The sequence below is a fragment of the Stenella coeruleoalba genome, assembly GCF_951394435.1.
Source record: "Stenella coeruleoalba genome assembly, chromosome: 8".
Taxonomy (NCBI): Eukaryota; Metazoa; Chordata; class Mammalia; order Artiodactyla; family Delphinidae; genus Stenella; species Stenella coeruleoalba.
In genome coordinates this window covers 80831475-80851404 of record NC_137154.1, presented here as the reverse complement: position 1 = coordinate 80851404, position 19930 = coordinate 80831475, and positions in this window count along the sequence as shown.

Sequence of the window (19930 nt, the reverse complement as noted above, 5' to 3'; positions counted from 1 at the left end):
ATACAGTTTGAAGTGAGATGGAAAATAAGATACAAAGAAAGCAGAAGAGGTTCAGTATCACCAACTTTTACTGATTTGGTGTACTTGACTGTAAGATACCATTAACTAGTACATATAGGGAATGAAGAAGGTGATGAAAAATGAGAAGTTCAGCTTTTAAAAGTTGAGTGTAATGAATTTGTGGGATACAGAGAAGGGATGAATATATGAGCCTCAATTTGGGGATCCACCTTTGGGCTGAATCTATAAATTCAGGGATAATTTATTATTATTTAAAGCTAATAACTGAAGACATGAGAATGTGTAGATAATAAGAGGATGTAAAGTAAACATTCTTTGGTTTTATTGTTTACCATATTTCTCCCAGTACCACTTATTCAGTCAACACTCAACCTGTTGAAGGCAGAAATAAATAAAATAGAAACCCAGAATTCAGTCAGAGTAAACATTTCATAGATTAACCTGCATGTTGTTCATAATTCTTCAATCTTTCTGTTCTGACATGTGTATACTCTAGTGTAAGACCAGTGTTTCTGCCACCTTTTCTAAGAAGAAGCATTTTGTGACCTCATCTGCAGAAATTTACCCAGTCTTTTCTGAGTCCCTGAATCACTTTCTATTCTCTTAAGTAACTCTTTACCAAGTATCATGTAAAGTAGTTTGATGATTTGAGTGGGGAGTCGATTCTGAACCCCTGAGTTTGAATCCCTTCCTACCCTCTTACTAAACATGGTGTACTATTCACACAATTTGGATCAAATATTTAACTAACTTCTCTGTGTCTGTTTCCTTTACTATATAATAGAAATATTAATATACATGTTACATGGAATTTTTATTAACTTTAACTTATAAGATTCATATGAAGCACTTGAGACCAATGGGGCCTCAATGAATATCAACTATTATTACTGAAGCTGTACTATGTTTAACTTTATAGAATATGGTGTAAGAACAGAATTTGAATCCTAATTTGTGTGATCTGGGCATTTTATTTAAATGATCTGTAAAATAGGGAAAATATTAACCATCTCATTGGATTATTGTGAGGGTCCATCATATTAATATTTATAAAGTATTTAGTACAGATACTTGTAAATAATAAAAATATTGTATATTGCTTTAAATGTATTTCTTTTTAAATCCTAAATGCATAATAGATGTTAGCTGTTATTAAATGAACTGATATTGGGTAACTTTTTATTCATGCTTTGTAATGTCCATGTTTCTTTCTCATAATATTTACCCAATAAACATTTACTGAAAGGATACTTCAAGACAACATGAACAATGAGGCTGGTGCTTCTGGGGCAAAGTTCTTGTTCAATGTCTTGGTGCATTTTTTTTTAGAATATGTCATTTTGTGTCGACTATCTTTATATCTAGATGAACTTTATAACTGTCTTTGTAGATTTAATTAAGTATTGATGAGATACCCTGCCTTCCCATGCACTATCCATTCAAATAATATCTGTGGTATTACAATAAAATACTTATTAATTTGACTTCCTTAATCACCCACAAAAGTTCTAATTATCCCAGACAGTAATATATTAACCTGGTGTCATATTGATCTACCATATTGAAAGATCAGTCATCAGATTATTTTCAATTCTGAATTTTTTATTGAGACAAGATCAAGTAAAAGGAAGCTTTGTATTTCTGACAAGGCACACACAACAAAAACCCACTTAAGATTTTGGAATCTGTGGGCAAAGAGCTCATTACTGGCGTTTTGGATGACTTGGTGGGAAAAAATGTCCTGAAATTGGAGGAAGAGGAGAAGAAAAAAAATTATAATGCCAAGCTTGAAGACAAGGCACGGGTCTTGGTGGACTGTATGCGACAGAAACGCCATGAAGCAGGTCAAATCTTTGTTCAAACCTTCCTAAACATAGACAAAAATTCCACCAGTATAAAAGGTAAGACTGGAATTATTTTCAAGGGATATCTTAAATTTTTCAGATCTACTTGGCTCCAAGGCTGCTCCACTGTCCTCTAAGTTCCCCATCCTCCTATTACTAAAGTATAATTTTCACTAAACCTATCATTGTCCTTTTAGAGGCCACCTTGTCATTTGTGGGAAGGTATCTAATTTCCAATTAGCTTAGAAGTTGAGTCCTTGTGTTTAGGTTGATCATAGAGATCGCTAATTGTAGAGACTTTGTAGTAAGGGATACCTGGAGTTGAACTCAGGTTTCTGTCACTTTGGACACTATGTGACTTCATTCAAGTTTCTTAACCTCCCTAAGCATCAGTATGAGCATCTGTGAAATGGGGACAATTTCAGTCACTTCATCACAGGCTTTGTAAAGCTAGGAACATAATGGCAGACACAGATTGACAATTCCTAATATTTTAGCTCCTTTCTGGAACTCTCCTCTGAACTCCAGATATATTTAGCTCTAGCTGCATATTCAGCATTTCCACTTGAAGGTTCCACTGGCTTCACAAAGCTAAGATATATAAAATGAAACACTTTATTCTCCACATCAAATCTATTACACTTCTTTCCCCTGTTTATCTCATTAGACAGGACTATAATCCACTGAGTTTCTTAATCCAGATCACAAATGTTTTCTTCACCAATGAATAATAGCTCTTAGCAGAGTGCCAGAGACATAGCAGGCATGTAATGAATATAGGATGAATAGGCAAATGAAGAACATGCATGTAATAAATATTAGTTACCAGAATTATTTTTAGCTTATAATATTTAAATGTTTACTGTGCTTATTCATTTCTGTGAGTTACAAAATATGATCAGGAGAATACTTATTCAATATAAACTGTCCAATATATTAACATCTTTCAAAACTTCACTTTAAATGAATTATGAATATTACTAGAGTCTAAATATCCTCAGATCCAAGTTCACCAGTGATGGACTCAATTTGGTATAGAGTTTAACCTAAAATTCCAGCCTGAATACTAGCATTTATCAATAATGATAAGCAATAATAAACAACATGCAACATAACTGTAGAGACCTCACTATAGCAAATAAGCTTTTTCAATAATCCCTTCTCTATGGAGAAGGGACACTCCCACCAGCAGGAATTATACACTAGTCTAATAGATGTCCAAGATTGTGGCCTAGGCTATGTTATCATTAACATTTAAGTTGGTCCTTGTGCAGGTTTATTACTTTCTCTTAAACCTGGGATGGGATAAAAACAATTTGGATTTAAAAACAAAATAAGAGAACAGACTTGTGGTTGCCAAGGGAGAGGGGTGTGGGGGAGGGATAGATTGGGAGTTTAGGGTTAGCAGATGCAAACTATTACATATATAATGGATAAATAACAAGGTCCTACTGTATAGCACAGGGAACTATATTCAATATCCTAAAATAAGCCATAAAGGAATAGAATAGAATAGAATAAAATAAAATAAAATAAATAAAAACAAGATCAGAGATAATTCAACAAATGGGAATCAGAATTGAAATAAGGGGAACTTCAAAATGATTTTAGCAACCCCAGGAACTAGAATGAACCTTAAACTGAAATAACCTATCCCATCAGCAGAGTCTGTGGCAGGCAGGTGGCAGGTATAGACCGTTTCATGAAGTATCCAGTAGCCCCCTGAGTTCTACTGTACATGGAACCTCCAGAGGAATCTCAGGACACCTAGAGTATATTGGCCCAGGAGAACAGGAAGCTTGGTGAGTGGGGCTATTAGAATATGTAAAAGTCCTAGCCAGGCCTTTTGGGCATGGATATAATTCAGAGGGTTCTTAATGAGATACTGAGGAAATGGAGTGGGGGATAGGAAGAATCTAAGCTATTTGTTTCAATTATTTAGCAGTATATGTACATACTATGTGCCAAGCACTGTTATTCAGTCAGAGAGATAATTACTCAAATTCCTACTTGCCAAGGGAGAAGGACTTGTCTTATCTAATATCAGTATCTTTAGTTTTGTTTCAGTTTAAGGGGTTTCTTGAGCATTTCATTAGGTAACAGATAAAACTCAGATATTAAAGTTTTTATCTAATCTGCTTATTTTCTTATTTCTTTTTGCTGTGCTCTCAGGCCCATGGGTACTCCTTTTGAACAGCAGGCTACACTATATTACGTTGTAATGAAATGATTCAGTTTCATGATAATTTTACTATTAGACATAAGATAGTCTAATTTTCAGTTTTCTCTGTAAATAGTGTATCTATATATAGACATATAATGGTCATTAGGAAATGACATTTATTAAATTCAAGAGTACACCAAACTTGTCAATGACCTGGAAACAGGAGACTTTCAATGACAAAACATACCCTCTGACCAGGGACTATCCCAAGACCCTGGACTTCTTCACATTGGCAGAATCTTCTGCAGTAGGAAAGGAGAGTATGTGTCAGTACTTTATCTACAGAAATAAATGTTAAGACAGTTTGGTAGACTTAAAGACATACCATTTGCTCTATCTCCAGAGCTTACATTTTTAGCATACTTTTTAGAAAGACATTTATAAAAAAATATTATTTAAAAACTAATGGAAACAAATAAATGAAATTGAAAAAAATTATAAAGTTTAAAAACTTTAAACTTTTCTGTCAGTTTTCTTAGGTGATAACTGGGTCACATCGTCAGATATCACAATTTATATTATGCGATGTATTCTGCAGCTCCTGAGGAAATCGTGACTGGACCAGATGAGTCAGCAGAAACTACAGATACCCTCAAGCTTTGCCCCCATGAAGAATTTCTTAAACTGTGTAAAGAAAGGGCTGAAGAGGTACTGTGCTCTGTACAGGAAAGAGAGGAAGAGAGAAAAACAATTGCTTTCACTAATTACACAATTTCTTAAAGCATTAGTTACAGAGTGGCAGGGTGGGACAGTGGATTCCTTTTTCATAGATGCTTTGAGCAGGAAGAAATCACATGGCTTCACACAGATTCCAATTCTCTTTCAACCCTATGATAAAATACAAGTCTCTCACTTTTTTCATTTATTTGTTGTCCTATATATTTGGGATTTATTAGAATTTTAGCTGTAGTCATAGAATCAAAATATTTATAAGATAACATGGCTGAGTAGTAATTGTTTGCATTCCAGTTAAAAATTATTAACACCTGCAAAACACTATAAATTAAAATAGTACCAGAATGGGCTTCCCTGGTGGCACAGTGGTTGAGAGTCCGCCTGCCGATGCAGGGGACACGGGTTCGTGCCCCGGTCCGGGAAGATCCCACACGTCGCGGAAAGGCTGGGTCCGTGAGCCATGGCTGCTGATCCTGTGCATTCGGAAGCCTGCGCTCCACAACGGGAGAAGCCACAACAGTGAGAGGCCTGCGTACCGCAAAAAAAAAAAAAAAAAAAAAATAGTACCAGAATAATGTTACCCAAGGCAAAGGATCTTTATTTTTAGCTGGAGTCAATGGCAAATATCTCCTGGTTTTTACAAAATTTGATCTGAAACTTGATTGTTAAGAAAGATTTGACTAGGTGGAGAAGAAAGAGGAGAAGGAGAGGGTAGGAATTGTTCTAGTCTCCTGAAGATTCTCGAGTAACCATCACAAATATAATCTGGATCATTGTCTGGGCTTTTGAAAAATAATTCCCTTCCAATTTGTACTTCCTTCTATTGTCGATTCAATCCATTACTAAAAGAGAGAAGACAGTGTCTTCTGGTACAGGATAGGAGAGAGGACATCTATGCAAGCCCTTAAAAGCAACAGTGATTGGTGTATGAGGGTTTAAGAGAGATTTAGGTAAATCAAACTCACTGCATATCAATTTCCTGCAGATCTATCCAATAAAGGAGATAAAGGCCCGCACTCGTCTGGCTCTCATCATATGCAATACAGAGTTTGATCATCTCCCTCTCAGGAATGGGGCAGCCCATGACATCATGGGAATGAAGGGGCTGCTTGAGGGCCTTGGCTACAGTGTGGATGTGGAAGAGAAACTCACAGCCAGGGTAAGGGCCCCTCACCCACCCCAAACACATACATATTCAACACATATCTTCCTAACAAGTGAACTTTATAATATTAAGCAAATAACTTTAACAACCATAGGTCTCATTTGTGTGTGTGTTGTGTGTGTGTGTGTGTGTGTGTGTGTGTGTGTATCTAAGTGTGTGAATGTGTGTTATAAAATAAAAATATTAAGACAGGTGAAATCTATATCTCTTTAGATCTTCAAATATCCTCAGTTCCATAAAACTGTACAAAAACTGATTGGCATATGTACCCACAAAATTCTTAATTCTGAAGTGGGATGATTGAGATTCAGCCCCAATATTTCCCAGAAAATTCTGGAGTAATGAATGTTAGCAGGAGTGTGATCACCATATAAATACTGAATCCTGACTGTTCCAGGGGCTATTTTGGCATTGGGGATGGGTCTGTAAATGAGACAGAAGGTTCCCAGCTCACACTGATCTAGGTTCACTTGGTGGGGGGTGATCAAACTATAAGCAAAACAGAACATTTCAGAGATTTGATGTATCTGTGTGTCTCTAAGATTGAAAAGAAGTGAAAAGGAAATGAAAAGGAAAAAGGAAACATAAGAACAAATTGGTGAGTGAGGAGTAATAATGTTTGATGGAATGGCCAAGAAAGACATTTTGAGGAGGTAATATGGGATCTGACACATGACTATCAGAGACAAGATAACTCTGGAAAGATGTGAATGAAATATATTCCAAGCAGGCTCGACTACAAGTGAAAAGTCTGAACCTAATATGAAACTGGCACTTGAAAAGTACAGAAAGACCAGTGTGACTAGAGCCTAGAGGAGGAGGAAGAATGTCAGAAGGGAGAAGTATACTTACGTCACAAGTTTTATTTTATTCTAAGTATGGTGGGGAGTGCCTTAGAAGGGAAGTGGTATGATACATTTATTATTCAAGGTTTTTATTAAGTAATGAGAGAAAATACAGAGATGAAAATGAAAGTATATAACGACAATAAGCAAATGTGAAATGTATTGGGGACAGGTTATATAATGTCAGAAGGAACAAAAAGTTGAACCCATTGATCCATTATAGAAATAAAAATAAAACTATCATCAAGTAACCACTATGTAAAGCCACCATTATTGGAACGTTACAGATGTTTCTTATACTGATCATAATAAATAGGAGGTCAGTTTAATTTTAATGCTTGTCCTGTTAAAGTAACACTTTGCAGTCTTTTTCAGGATATGGAATCAGTGCTGTGCAGATTTGCTGCCTGTGAAGAGCACAAATCTTCAGACAGCACATTCTTGGTGTTCATGTCTCATGGCATCCTGGATGGGATCTGTGGGACTATGCATAGTGATGAAAACCCAGATGTGCTACCTTATGACACCATCTTCTGGATATTCAACAACCGCAATTGCCTCAGTCTAAAGGACAAACCTAAGGTCATCATTGTCCAGGCCTGCAGAGGTGGTAAGTTCTGAGATGAAAAATCCAAAAGTCATAAAGGTGTTTGCAGAGGACTGTAGTATGTTTTGTTTCTAGGGGAAACAATCTTAAACCCCATCCAGTGAAAATAAACTAAATTGAATTATTAGGAAATTCCAATTAGGGGGCTGGTATCATGAGACTCTGTTTTGTTAGCTGAGAAATTTCTGTTCAATTTGATTCAAGGTAAGTGGTGAAGGAGATCACCAGAATTCTCAAATCAAAGTTAAACAAAAATATTCCAACCTTGGAATGAAATCATTTAAATGACAACTTTACTTGTAAATGTTTTACAGACATTTTGACATTCTCTGGCTTGAGAATAATTTCATTTGAAAGTCAGGCTATTATGTGATAGCAGTATCTTTTTTTTTTCTCATATATTATTGAAAGGGAAATGAATAAGTAGATGAGGGAAACTGGGATTGCAGTGACATTTTTCTTTGCTTTTTTTTCCTGACTCCCAGTTCCCTTTTAGCTTTTTGGAACAGTGTTTGAAGATGAAAAGCCAAAATAATTTAGCTATAAAATGATAACTATGCTCTGAAATTATGCAGATAAGGCTTTAACTTCTTTGTTATTCTCAGCAAGTGGGTTCTTCCAATTCTAAAATGCTGTCACTATTAATTGGCATGTTGCTCAACAACACAATAAAAAGGCAAACTGTTGTATGTGGGGTGGAGATACACCTGTATGTGTGTATGTATGTGTGCACATGTGTGTGTGAAACTGGTTAGAATAAACATTGTAAAAGAATGAGGTGGGCAATTGTAACAGTCATACTGAGGGAGACACACAGTGTGTAGGAAATTGATGTCTCTACAGCAAATCATGGGGAATTGTGGGTCAGTGACTCTCCAGCAGCCTTGGCAGACAGCTCTTCACAGTCACCTGACAACCTGGAGGAGGATGCCATTTACAAGACCCATGTGGAGAAGGACTTCATTGCTTTCTGCTCCTCAACCCCACGTATGTGTCTTTCAATTGCAGACATGGATTTGTGGGTCTGAGGCTACCTCTGAAGATTCTAAAAAAACAAGATAAGCTCTGGGCAGCAATTATTTGACGCAAATTTTGAATGCTGTCAATATATTTTACTTATTCTTCACTTTTAAAAATTGACTTTTATTATATGTTGCACTTTACAGACAAAGGTATAGTAACCATTAAAACAACCTAATACAAGAAAATCCCTTTACCATCACACTAGTTAAAAACAAATGATTGATTCAGTTTTCTATTAAATCCATTCAACATTTTGAGTAGAGTTTTTATGGATCTAGGGACTGATGGCCATTTCTCAAAAATTATCAACTCCAAACCATTTTCTCCATATTTCCCATCTGGTACTATTTAGAGTGGTATCCCAGCAAGAAGGTGGATGCCCTTTTAAAGGAAGAAGAAAATGATACAATGGGACTTATTAGGCCTACTATTAGGAGAACAGTATCTAGTCCTTGAACTTTAGGTAATCATCTTGAGAAGCCTTATATCTGAGGGTTTCTAATTTACATATTTTTAAGTACTTTTACCACTTTATGCAGGTATAATTAACATACAAAAAGCTGCACATATCTAATGTATACAGTTTAATGAGTTTGGAGATAAGTATACACCTGTGAAATTATTACCACTATCTATACCAAAAACATTTCCCTTCCCTCCAAAAGTTTCATTAGATCTTTTTATTTATTTTGCTCACTGTATTGTGAAAGACATCATGGTATATAATCTGTAAACAATCACCTATGTGAACATGAGGAAATTCTTTAATCCTTCTGAGCTTCTATTTTTCATCTGTAAAATGGGATAATTACAATTATCTCTCAAGCCTCCTTTAAAAGCCAAATGAATAAGCATAAGTCACATAGTAGAAAGTCAATTCCCAAAATACAAGGTAATCACTATGCAATGACCTACAGTTTTGATGAGCTGCTTCTTTAGTTCAACTTCTTTATGGAAAATGAGTTAATGAAAGGTTGTAAGTTCTTCCCCTAAACATGTCAAGATAATTCCCAAGCTATGTTTTAAAAGACAAAAAATGTAAAAAAAAAACATGGTGAAGGCCACAGCCCAAGGTTTACCATTCCTTATCGTCATAGATAATGTGGCCTGGAGAGACATCACAAAAGGTTCTCTCTTCATTACTCAACTCATCACATGCTTCCAAAAATATTCTTGGTACTGTCATCTAGAGGAAGTATTTAGAAAGGTAAGCTCCTCTCTCCTTTTCTAATCATGTATTTGTTCAGGAAGAGTTTACTATTATTTGCCTTTCAAGTGACAATGACAGATTTTTGTCAGACAAACGAAAGTAGAGTGGTACTGGTTTCTGTAATCCATGTGTTTAAAATCTGATTTACAAAAAGACTATGTTAATGTACCACAGCAAAAGATCAAAATAGAACAAAATATTATAACATGTGAGCTTGTGTGTTATGGGCTATAAGTTCTTAAAATTCAAAGAATGGAAAGTATTTTGGATTAATTTTCACTGCTTCATTTATTCAATAAATATACATTGGATGGTCTACTTGGTAATGGGTTATATCTTCATGACACAGGGGTAAATGAGACATATGTGACATAAGGCTACCTAGAACTAACATTCTTGTGAGAGAGATGGGTACTGAATAAGCAGTCCAACAACAACAATAAAAAGTGTGTGATACAGGTTGTGATAGGATCCAAAAGAGAAAGTCCTAGGACACATGAAAGAGAATGTAGGAGAAAAATTCTTTGAATAGAGTGGCCCAGAAGGGAAGACTTGATACTTCTTCCCCAACTCAGGACATTCCTTATTTACCCCTTCCTTCCTAATTTATTTTCCTCCAATAGCTCTTACTACCACCCACCCAGTATATATTTTGTTTGTTTATTGTCTGTATTTACTCACTTGCATGCAAGCTCATGAAGGCAGGGATTTGTTCAACACTCAACAAGCTGGAAGGGAGGAATTAATATTCACTGAATAAATAAATGTATGAATGAGTGAATAAATGTCCCTCCTTTTTTAGGGAGAAAAGTATTGGTATTAAGAACGTGGGAAAGTGTGGTTATTTTTAAACTAAAACCATAAAGAACAATAGCACTCCCATGGGAAAAGAAGGATATACCTTTAGTAAATTGGAGAAGATTGCATTGTAACCTGAGTCACAGTCTTTGTGACTAGGAGCTTAGGAAGTTAAGTCCTATTGGATGAATAGGATTTAGACATACTTTCAAGGGAATTCCTCAGAAGAGATTAGAAATAGTGGATCTAGGTAAGTAGGATCTCATTGATCAGTCTACAGAAAAATACTTCAGAGCTCATCTTGATGGTGAATGTGAATATTGCTCATCATTCAGGCTTTAAGGACAAAATTCTGGGATTTTAACCTTATTGAATTGAGGAGTTAACCTTGTTAGAGTTTGAAGATAGAGGATCTCTGAGGTCCACTTTTCATGAACGAACACCAAGGGATAATTAATCATCAGATCTGTAGATCAGAAGTGGAAACTAGGAAAAAAATGCAGTTTGAAAAGACTTGAATTAGGCATGAAGTGTGTATTTTGAGATAAAGAGCATATTCTGACATTAGGTGTCATTTCTAAGGGGTAGGGTAGCAGTGACAGGGAATAAGAATGTCCAAGGGCTTGGTTCCATCGATCCTAGGAGCACCCTTCATTCGAAGAATTTTTTGGCTTATTGTGCAAAACATATTTTGAGAATGCATAAGAGGTACGTATCAGCCAGAACCTCTTTTTGTTTTTAGGTACAAAAAGCATTTGAAAAACCAAGTGTTAAAGCCCAGATGCCGACCATTGAACGACTCTCCATGACAAGATATTTCTACCTCTTTCCTGGCAATTGAAAATAGTAAGTATCAAGAGTTTTTGTTGGCAGGCAGAATAAGTGGGACAGTGATATTAGTAGTGAGGTCCAATGACCAATGACAGCCTATTGCTTTAGTAGTCAAATTAGTAAATTAGTATTCCTTGTTTATGTAGTTTGTTGATTAGTTGCTAATTTTTACCTTATTTATATGCATCTGGATCCACCCCTCCATCTCTACAATCATCAATCAATAAATCAATCAACCAAGAAGGTAAGCCAAATCAAGACAGAAAGTAATAAACAGTGAAGGACACAGGGTAACAATTATTAGCATAGACATGTACTCATGCTTCCATTATTACTTATATTCATGTCTCTCTCTCTCTCTTTCTTTCTCTCTCTCTCTCTGACACACACACACACATTATTAGTTACCAAATATTGCCTCAGATTAAAAAAAAAAAAAACAGAAAAAAGAGGTGACTGTAGAGAAAGCAGGACTGTGGTCCTCTGAGTGCAGGTGTCATATTACTGATACTGAGCTACCATTACTATACAGTATAAAATGCACCCTGGAAGAGTTTGTGTCAATGAAGACTCTGGTTCTCTGACTGTTCTCACAGTGTAGATCACAGAACATTCTGAGTCAGTTCTCAGATTCTTTTTTTTTTTTTTGAGGTACAAGGGCCTCTCACTGTTGTGGCCTCTCCCGGCTCCGGACGCACAGGCTCTGCGGCCATGGCTCATGGGCCCAGCCGCTCCACGGCATGTGGGATCTTCCTGGACCAGAGCACGAACCCGTGTCCCCTGCATCAGCAGGCAAACTCTCAACCACTGCGCCACCAGGGAAGCCCCTCAGATTCTTAATTACTGTTCAGAAACCCCTTCAATCACCCATATTAACACTTAAACAAAAAATTTTTGGTCAAATTATTTTAGAATGTGTTTATTGAGTTTAGACCCAACAATTATTTACTCACTCATAACAGCTTTATATCACACTATATTATAAGCATATTATTAATCTCCCTCTCAGAAACATAATTAAGTTTATATTTTATAGTAAATTTTATCTCAATTCTTGAAATATTTACCCACCATCTTCTACCCCTGGTTTCTGACACCCTGGCTACATAAATACATAGATACTTCAGCAGAATAGCTTTGACTGCCTAATTAGTCCAATAGAACCATATTTGGGGATTGAATTATTTATTTGACTAATATTTATCACGCACTTACTATGTTCCAAGTTCTGTTCTAGATGCTTGGAATGTACCAGTGAACAAAATAAATGGAGTCCTTGCTCTCAGAAAGCTCATACTTTAGTGAGTGGAGACAGACTCTAAATACACAAGCAAGTTAATATATGTTAGAGAGTGGTAAGAGCTAATAAGAAAAAATAAAAAGGGCTAAAGAGACACAAAAAGATGGATACCGGGGCTTCCCTGGTGGCGCAGTGGTTGAGAGTCCGCCTGCCGATGCAGGGGACACGGGTTCGTGCGCCAGTCTGGGAAGATCCCACATGCCGCGGAGCGGCTAGGCCCGTGAGCCATGGCCACTGAGCCTGCACATCCGGAGCCTGTGCTCCGCAACGGGAGAGGCCACAACAGTGAGAGGCCAACGTACTGCAAGGTAAAAAAAAAAAAAAGATGAATACCATACTGTTATAAATAGATTACTCAATAAAGGCTGCTTTGAAGTAATGAAGTGATTTGAAATCAGAACAAAGAATGGATAGAGTAAGGGAGTGAACCTTATGGCTCTAGTGGGAAATGAATCCCAACACCAGAAATAGGAAGTACGGATGCCCTGAGGCAGATGTGTGCTTAAGACTTTTAAAGTACTGCAAGAAGGCAGCTGGCTAGAGAATAAGAGTGGGAAAAATGGCAGGGTAAAATTCAGAAAAATGGTGAGAAGCTTGATCACATGGGCCTTGATGATCACATGTAAATGTTTTAAAATCTTTTATCCTAAGTGAGATAGGAAACCCTTCAAGAGCTTTTGAACAGAGAAATGATATAATCTAACTTAGATTTTGCAAAGATCACTCTGAGTACTTTTTGATGAATAGACTACAAAGGTCACAGATAGAAGCCAAGGGAAATGGCAAAAGCATATGGAAGAATCACAGTAAGGGTTGGATTGAAGGCTTCCAGGGATCACTATCTTAACCGTCTGTTCTTTTTCTCTTCTTCAGAAAATCACAGGAAGTTCAGCTGTTTCAACTTCAAGAAGCACTTTTACCAGTACAGAACGCATGTTTAACCTTTTGTCTTTCAGTGAAAATGAAAACAAATGAACTGTCTTTTTGGGGGGTCTTCTAATAGAGAATAGAATTTCAGTTAAAATGGTGGATGTATGGAAATGAAGTGGAAGAAGCAAACTGGATTTTCTAGTTTTATTGCATATAATATCTGCACTTCATTGAGTAAGGGGAACTGGTCATGACTTGCCCTCAGCAATAGGGTGAAAGGAGATGGTGCCCATCTGGAGACAAGAGCTGTAAATTGGTCAGCTCCTCCTTTATACACTCATTAAGCCCCAGGCCTAGAATTGTGCAGAAGAAGTTTCCTAATATATTATTTAACCAACATCATAGCTTGAGTTCATTTTTTTCTTCAGTAAGTTATGATTTTAGCAAATTATGCCTATGTGTCTTTCTTCCCATCTATAAGTTAATTTGCTTTCTTGTTGATTATTTTCTTTCCAGATTTCTGCATATTTCCAAGCTTCAGGAAAATTTTATTATTTAGCAAATATTTGGTTATTGTCTAAAATAAATTGGGCTTTTGATTCAAGATTGTGTAACTGAGTATGTTTGTATGGAAAGACAAATATTATTAGATAAAGAACAGCAAAGAGATTGGGGAGTGTCAGCAATGGAAGAGGAGAATGTTAAAATTTCTGGAAGGGTGAATCTTGGTAGAAGAATTCTGGCACATGGTCATCTGAGCTACTAAGTAAGGAGATGTACCACTTCTGTTACATACACACAGAATTCTGAATAAATATTTTAGTACATGATGAACTGCATTAAAAAAATAAAAGGATTCTCTAGATGTCAAGTACAACCATAATAGGTAATATTTATTATTGTATGTCAGGATTATTTTAAGGATTTTGATTGTTATAAGGGATTGTGTGTATATAAGTAGCTACTTTAACCCTCATAACAGCCCTATAAAGTAATCACTATCAATATTACCATTTTACAGGTAAGGAAACAAAAGAAAATAGAGCTTAAGTGATGTGCCCAAAGTTACACAGTTAGTAGGTGGCTGCACCAGGATTTCAAGGCAATCTGGCTTGCTCTGGAATCTGAATTATTAACCACTGTACCACCTTACATCTCCAAAGCAAGGAGAAACTGAAATTGTATGGGTTTGAATTGTAATTCAAACTTCAATTTAACTGAAGTTTGAATTGTAAGGTTAACTAACACTACAAAGATTCATGATATTTAGGTTTCTGGACTTCATTTGTCCATGTGGAGACATGAGACACATTCCAAAGTTCAAAAATATACAGGGAGAGACTTCATTCTCTGACTACTGCATGATAATATTAGAAACCTAATAACATAAAGACTGCCACACATTTCCACATAGTTGGAAATAAGAACACACACAGATAGTATATACATATACAAACATAAATTATGAAATATACATAAACACATATAAAAAGAAGAAAGGAAAAAAGTATAAACTAAGCATTCAACTTGAGAAGTCAGAAAAATACTGAACCACTTAGAAAATAGAAGAAAGCAAATAATAAATATTAAAAAGAAAAAAATTATGAGATGGTAACAAAACAAAAAATTGAACAGATCACTTAAGAAAAATCCTGGTCCTTTAAAAAAGAATGGTCAGATAGCAGACGTTCAGCAAGATTGAGTATGAAAAAATAGAATTAGCACAAAGACAATATTAGAGATAAAAAAAGTGCAACAAATAGAGATAAACATAAATTTTAAAAAAACCATAAGAGAATACAATACATAACATAGATGGAATTCTAGAAAAAGTGAATTAACAAGATTAATATATAAAGAAATTAAAAGACAAATGGATCAATAAACATTAAATTAATTATTTTTTGTCATATCTACTGCAAAAATAATTAACAAATCCAAGTGACTGTAGACAAATGTCTTACAAAACGTTTAAGAAATTGATAAACTCAATTTTACATAAATGCTTCCATAAAATGAAAAGATAAGTGAACTCCAATTCTTTTACAGATCTAGTACAAAACTGATATGAAACTAGAGAGGTAGAAGCAAAGTTAGAAAAATACAGGATGATTTTTCAGGAACATTGATGTAAACATTCTAAATAACATGTTAGCAAAGCAATTCTAGCCATATATGAAACATTACTAATATTTTTTAACCAGCTAGTATTTATTCTGGGAATGCACTTATAGTTTGATAATAAAAATAATTATGATAGCATTCCTCAAAATAAGAGATTAAAGGGAAAATTGTGATATTTTAAGAAGTTTAGAAGGCATTCAATAGTATTCAGAATTTGTTCATAATAAAAAAGAAAAACAGAGAGAAAAGCAATCCCTTAATCTAAAAGCATGTATCTAATAAAAGCCTATCAGGAAAAAAGGAACAGAGTAATAGCACTTAATATGAGAAAATCTATAGCTTTCTTGTACAGAAATATTGAAGTATTATCTTTAGATAGAAATTCAATTTTGCACTAGACTTCCAAGACAATAAAACCAAAAGTAAAAATATTTGGAAGCCAAGAAACAAAACCATCACTATTCCTGAAAAATATGACATTATTTATTGAAAATTTCTTAGAATTAATATATAGTCCCCACATTTGCAAGAATTGAGTCAATATACAACATTTAATAGCATTCTTATATTCAAAAGACAACCAATTAGGAAGTACTTTTTGCTTTTTTAAAGCCTCTCTTTGCAAAAGCAACAAATATAACATATTTATAGAAAATTCTAAACAAATAGTTGCAAAGTATATGTGGAAAAATATTTTTTTAAAAACATTGAGTGATATAAGAGAAGATTGACTAGAATGAGAGATAGATCACCATCATTGATAAGACAAATAAATGTAAAAATATCAATTTTCTACCCATATTAATCTATAAACCCAACAGAATCCCATAGAAAATCTAACATTTTCTTGAACTTGACAGATTGTTTATACTGTTTGTTTGGAAGGTGAGACAGTAAGAATAGATAAGAGTAGAAGTGACGGTCATGAGCAAAATTCATGTTTTGAAAGTAAAGTCAACAGACTGGATAAAGTTTTGAAAAAAAAAAAAAAGAATTACATGTTCCACTCTGAATAACCGGAACAATGAAATTGGCTTGAATAACTGTAAGAATAAAATGGAAAACACTCTCAGAGGAGGTAGATGGGAGGTGGGGGTTGAAGTGTCAAGATTGAGATATCTACCAGACATTCAAATAGATGCCCGTTGACATTGGCTATATGAATATGGTATTCAGGGAACAGGCATAGGCTGAATGTTAAAATGTTGGGTGCCTTCCTATACATAAACAGTATTGAAAACCAAGATACTGGATGAGGCTGCTAAATAAGTGAGGAAAAACAGAGCAGAGACAAAAGATATGAATTAACTGGCAAGCATTACTAGAAGCAGCAGCCAGCTGAAGTAGCAGGAGAATCAACACAGGGTTGTTATTTGAAAGGCAAATGAATGAAGGGTTTCAGGAAGAGGTGAAAATATTACTGTGAAGTGCTTCTATAGGTCAAAAAGGCTATTGGGGATTAAATATTTAATTTGACAATGGGGAAGTCACTGGTTACATTAACAAGAGTCATTTTGGTAGGGGGCTAGAGACAAAATGGTGATTGGAGCTGGTTCAAGACAGAATAAAAAACATTTGGAGACAGCAATGATAGACAATGATTTTGAGGAGTTATGGGGAAGTGGGATCAGGGAGGATTTTTTAATATGTAGTATTATAATGTATTTTTATGGTTATAGTGTTGATATGAGTAAGTGGGAAAATCAATGATGTAAGAGAGCAATGTGACTATTGTTAAACAATGTCCTTGTGTAGGTGAGAGTGAGTGAATAGAATGAAGAGAGTGATGGTTTGGCCTTAGATAGAATTACAGGAGTGAAGGCCAAGTATAGGAGACCAGGTAATTGTGAGTTAGTAGATCTTGAGACTAGAAATATTCTTTGGGATAAAATTATTTGGGAGATTGGACCCAAAGAGAAGGAAGTATAGTCCCAACATATCACTTTTCCAGACAGATTGCAATATGTACATAGCCAAAAATAATGTAAATGTTCTTCATTGGTTCTTTAACATTTGGTTATTATAACAGACAAAGCACAGAAGGCTTGGTTGTGGATACACAAGTGAATGAAAATCTTAATAAGTTGACAATGTAAAATAAAAATATAGGTTAAAAATATTGGTATAATTGGAAGTGAGAAAAGACAGAGGAGATTGTATGAGGGCAAAAATCTTCAATTTACGTAGAAGAAAAGTAAGCTACTGAGCAACACTGATGGAAGAGGAAATGAGGGTTAAATATATTATTTAATATTTAAAAATTGTGATATCAAATATTAGGTAGAATAAGATGTAAATGAGGCAGTGTAAATGAACTGCATCTCATTTTTCAAGGTAATCAATGGCATTGTTTGTATTTGATATATAAGAAAATAGAGGGATAAAATAGGCAAGTTATTGAGAATTCTGAAGATTACCACTAGAAAATAAAAATAGAAATCATTTAGGCAAGTGACATGTAGGATACAGGATCGAAGATTGGGAGCGATACTGCAGAATATGTTTTTTATTAAACACTTTGCTGTACTACTGGATTATTTACCTTAAGTGTGCATAATTTGACAAAATATTTTAAAATTATAATCTATCAACACTTTAATACTGTATAGTCATCAAAAATGAGATAGTTCTTTATGTCTTGACTTTTTTAGAGGTTTGTCATACATTGTCAATTTTTTAAAAAGCAAATTATTGATAATATGGGAAAGAAGTTATAGGTAAATATGTGTTTATCAGTTATCTATTGCTGAGCAACAAACTACCCCAAACTGCAGTGGCTTAAAACAATAAACATTTACTATTGTTCACAAGTTGACCAGTTCACTGAGTGGCTCTTGTCTTTGGAATTATTCATGTGTCTGAGATCACCTGCATGTAGGGTAAGCATCTATACTGACATTGTTGGGACCTACTATATTTTTGGAAAGCATCTGGCTTTCTAAAGTGTAAATACAGAGTGAAGTAAGTCAGAAAGAGAAAAGCAAATATCATATATTAATGCGTATATGTGGAATCTAGTAAAATGTTACAGACGAACCAGTTTGCAAGGCAGAAACAGAGACACAGATGTAGAGAACAAACGTATGGACACCAAGGGAGGTAGGTTGGGGGAGATGAATTGGGAGATTGGGATTGACATAAATACACTAATGTGTAAGAACCTGCTGTATAGCACAGGGAGCTCTACTTCACTGTACAGTAAAAACTAACACAACATTGTAAAACAACTATACTCCAATTAAAAAAAAAAAAAAAACTGGTCTAGCATGACCTTGGCTGAGACAACTGGGCTTTCCTGTATGTGATGTCTCTTATTCTCTAGTAAACTAGGCCAGGCTTATTCACATGGAAGTTCAGGTGTCCAAGAGGTTAAAGTGCACAATGCTTCTGAAGATCTGTGCTCAGAACTACACAATGTCCCTCTACTGTATCATGTTGGCCAAAACAAGTTACAAGGCCAGTCTGTAGTCAGAGCAAAGGGCATGGATACAAGTAGGCCAATGATTGTGGCCATTAATAAAATCAGTATTGTATTATGTGTTTTTTATAAGAATAGAAAAAGATTCACAAAGATAGAAGCTAAACATATAATTGCATTATATATTTATAGTGTTGTATGTTTGTAATGTGAAATTAAAGAAGCTGGATGATCTTACTCTGTTTCACAAAATTTTCTATTGTTTCATTTTCATGGAAAACATCTATGTATTATTTTAAGAAATTTTTAAGAGTTCCTTGTGCATTTAACAGATAAAAGTATACACATGAATCTCATGGATAAACAATACCCAGAACTGACAAAATAGCAAATGAGGAGAGAAGTAAAGAGATCATTTATCTGGGTTTTTAAAACTGTTTGGCATATCTCAGTCAATTTCTCGCTCCCCTTCACCCAAGGCTTCTAAGTTCACACTTCATTTCCGGGGTTGAGGAGACATCAGTCAAGTGAGGCACCCCTACTATTTAGTGGCTAAGGGGTGGCACAGAGACAAATAAGGGTCAATTTGACTTATTAACTGTGTTAAAAATAGTCTGGAAAACAGAACATAGAAACTTATGTTTGTACCCTTGTGTGTGTGTGTGTGTGTGTGTGTGTGTGTGTATGTATGTATTTCATTCTGGTGACTTTGTTACAGTAAGGAGAAAAGTCAGTATTCACTTCCTGTGTTCTAAAAAAGAGAAGCTACATATCAGAGGAGGAGTCAAATTCTATCCTGTCAAAGTATGAGAGAATTTGAGAAGCTACAGTTTCCTTTTTAGGTAATGCTGGTCCACTGAGAACAAAGAAAGAAAGCTGCTTTCATTTTCATTGCTTTTCCTGCCCAGGGAGCTGGAGCAGCAATGGCTGGTGAGTCACTCCAGGTTTTCTGTTTTTTTTTTTTTTTTTACATCT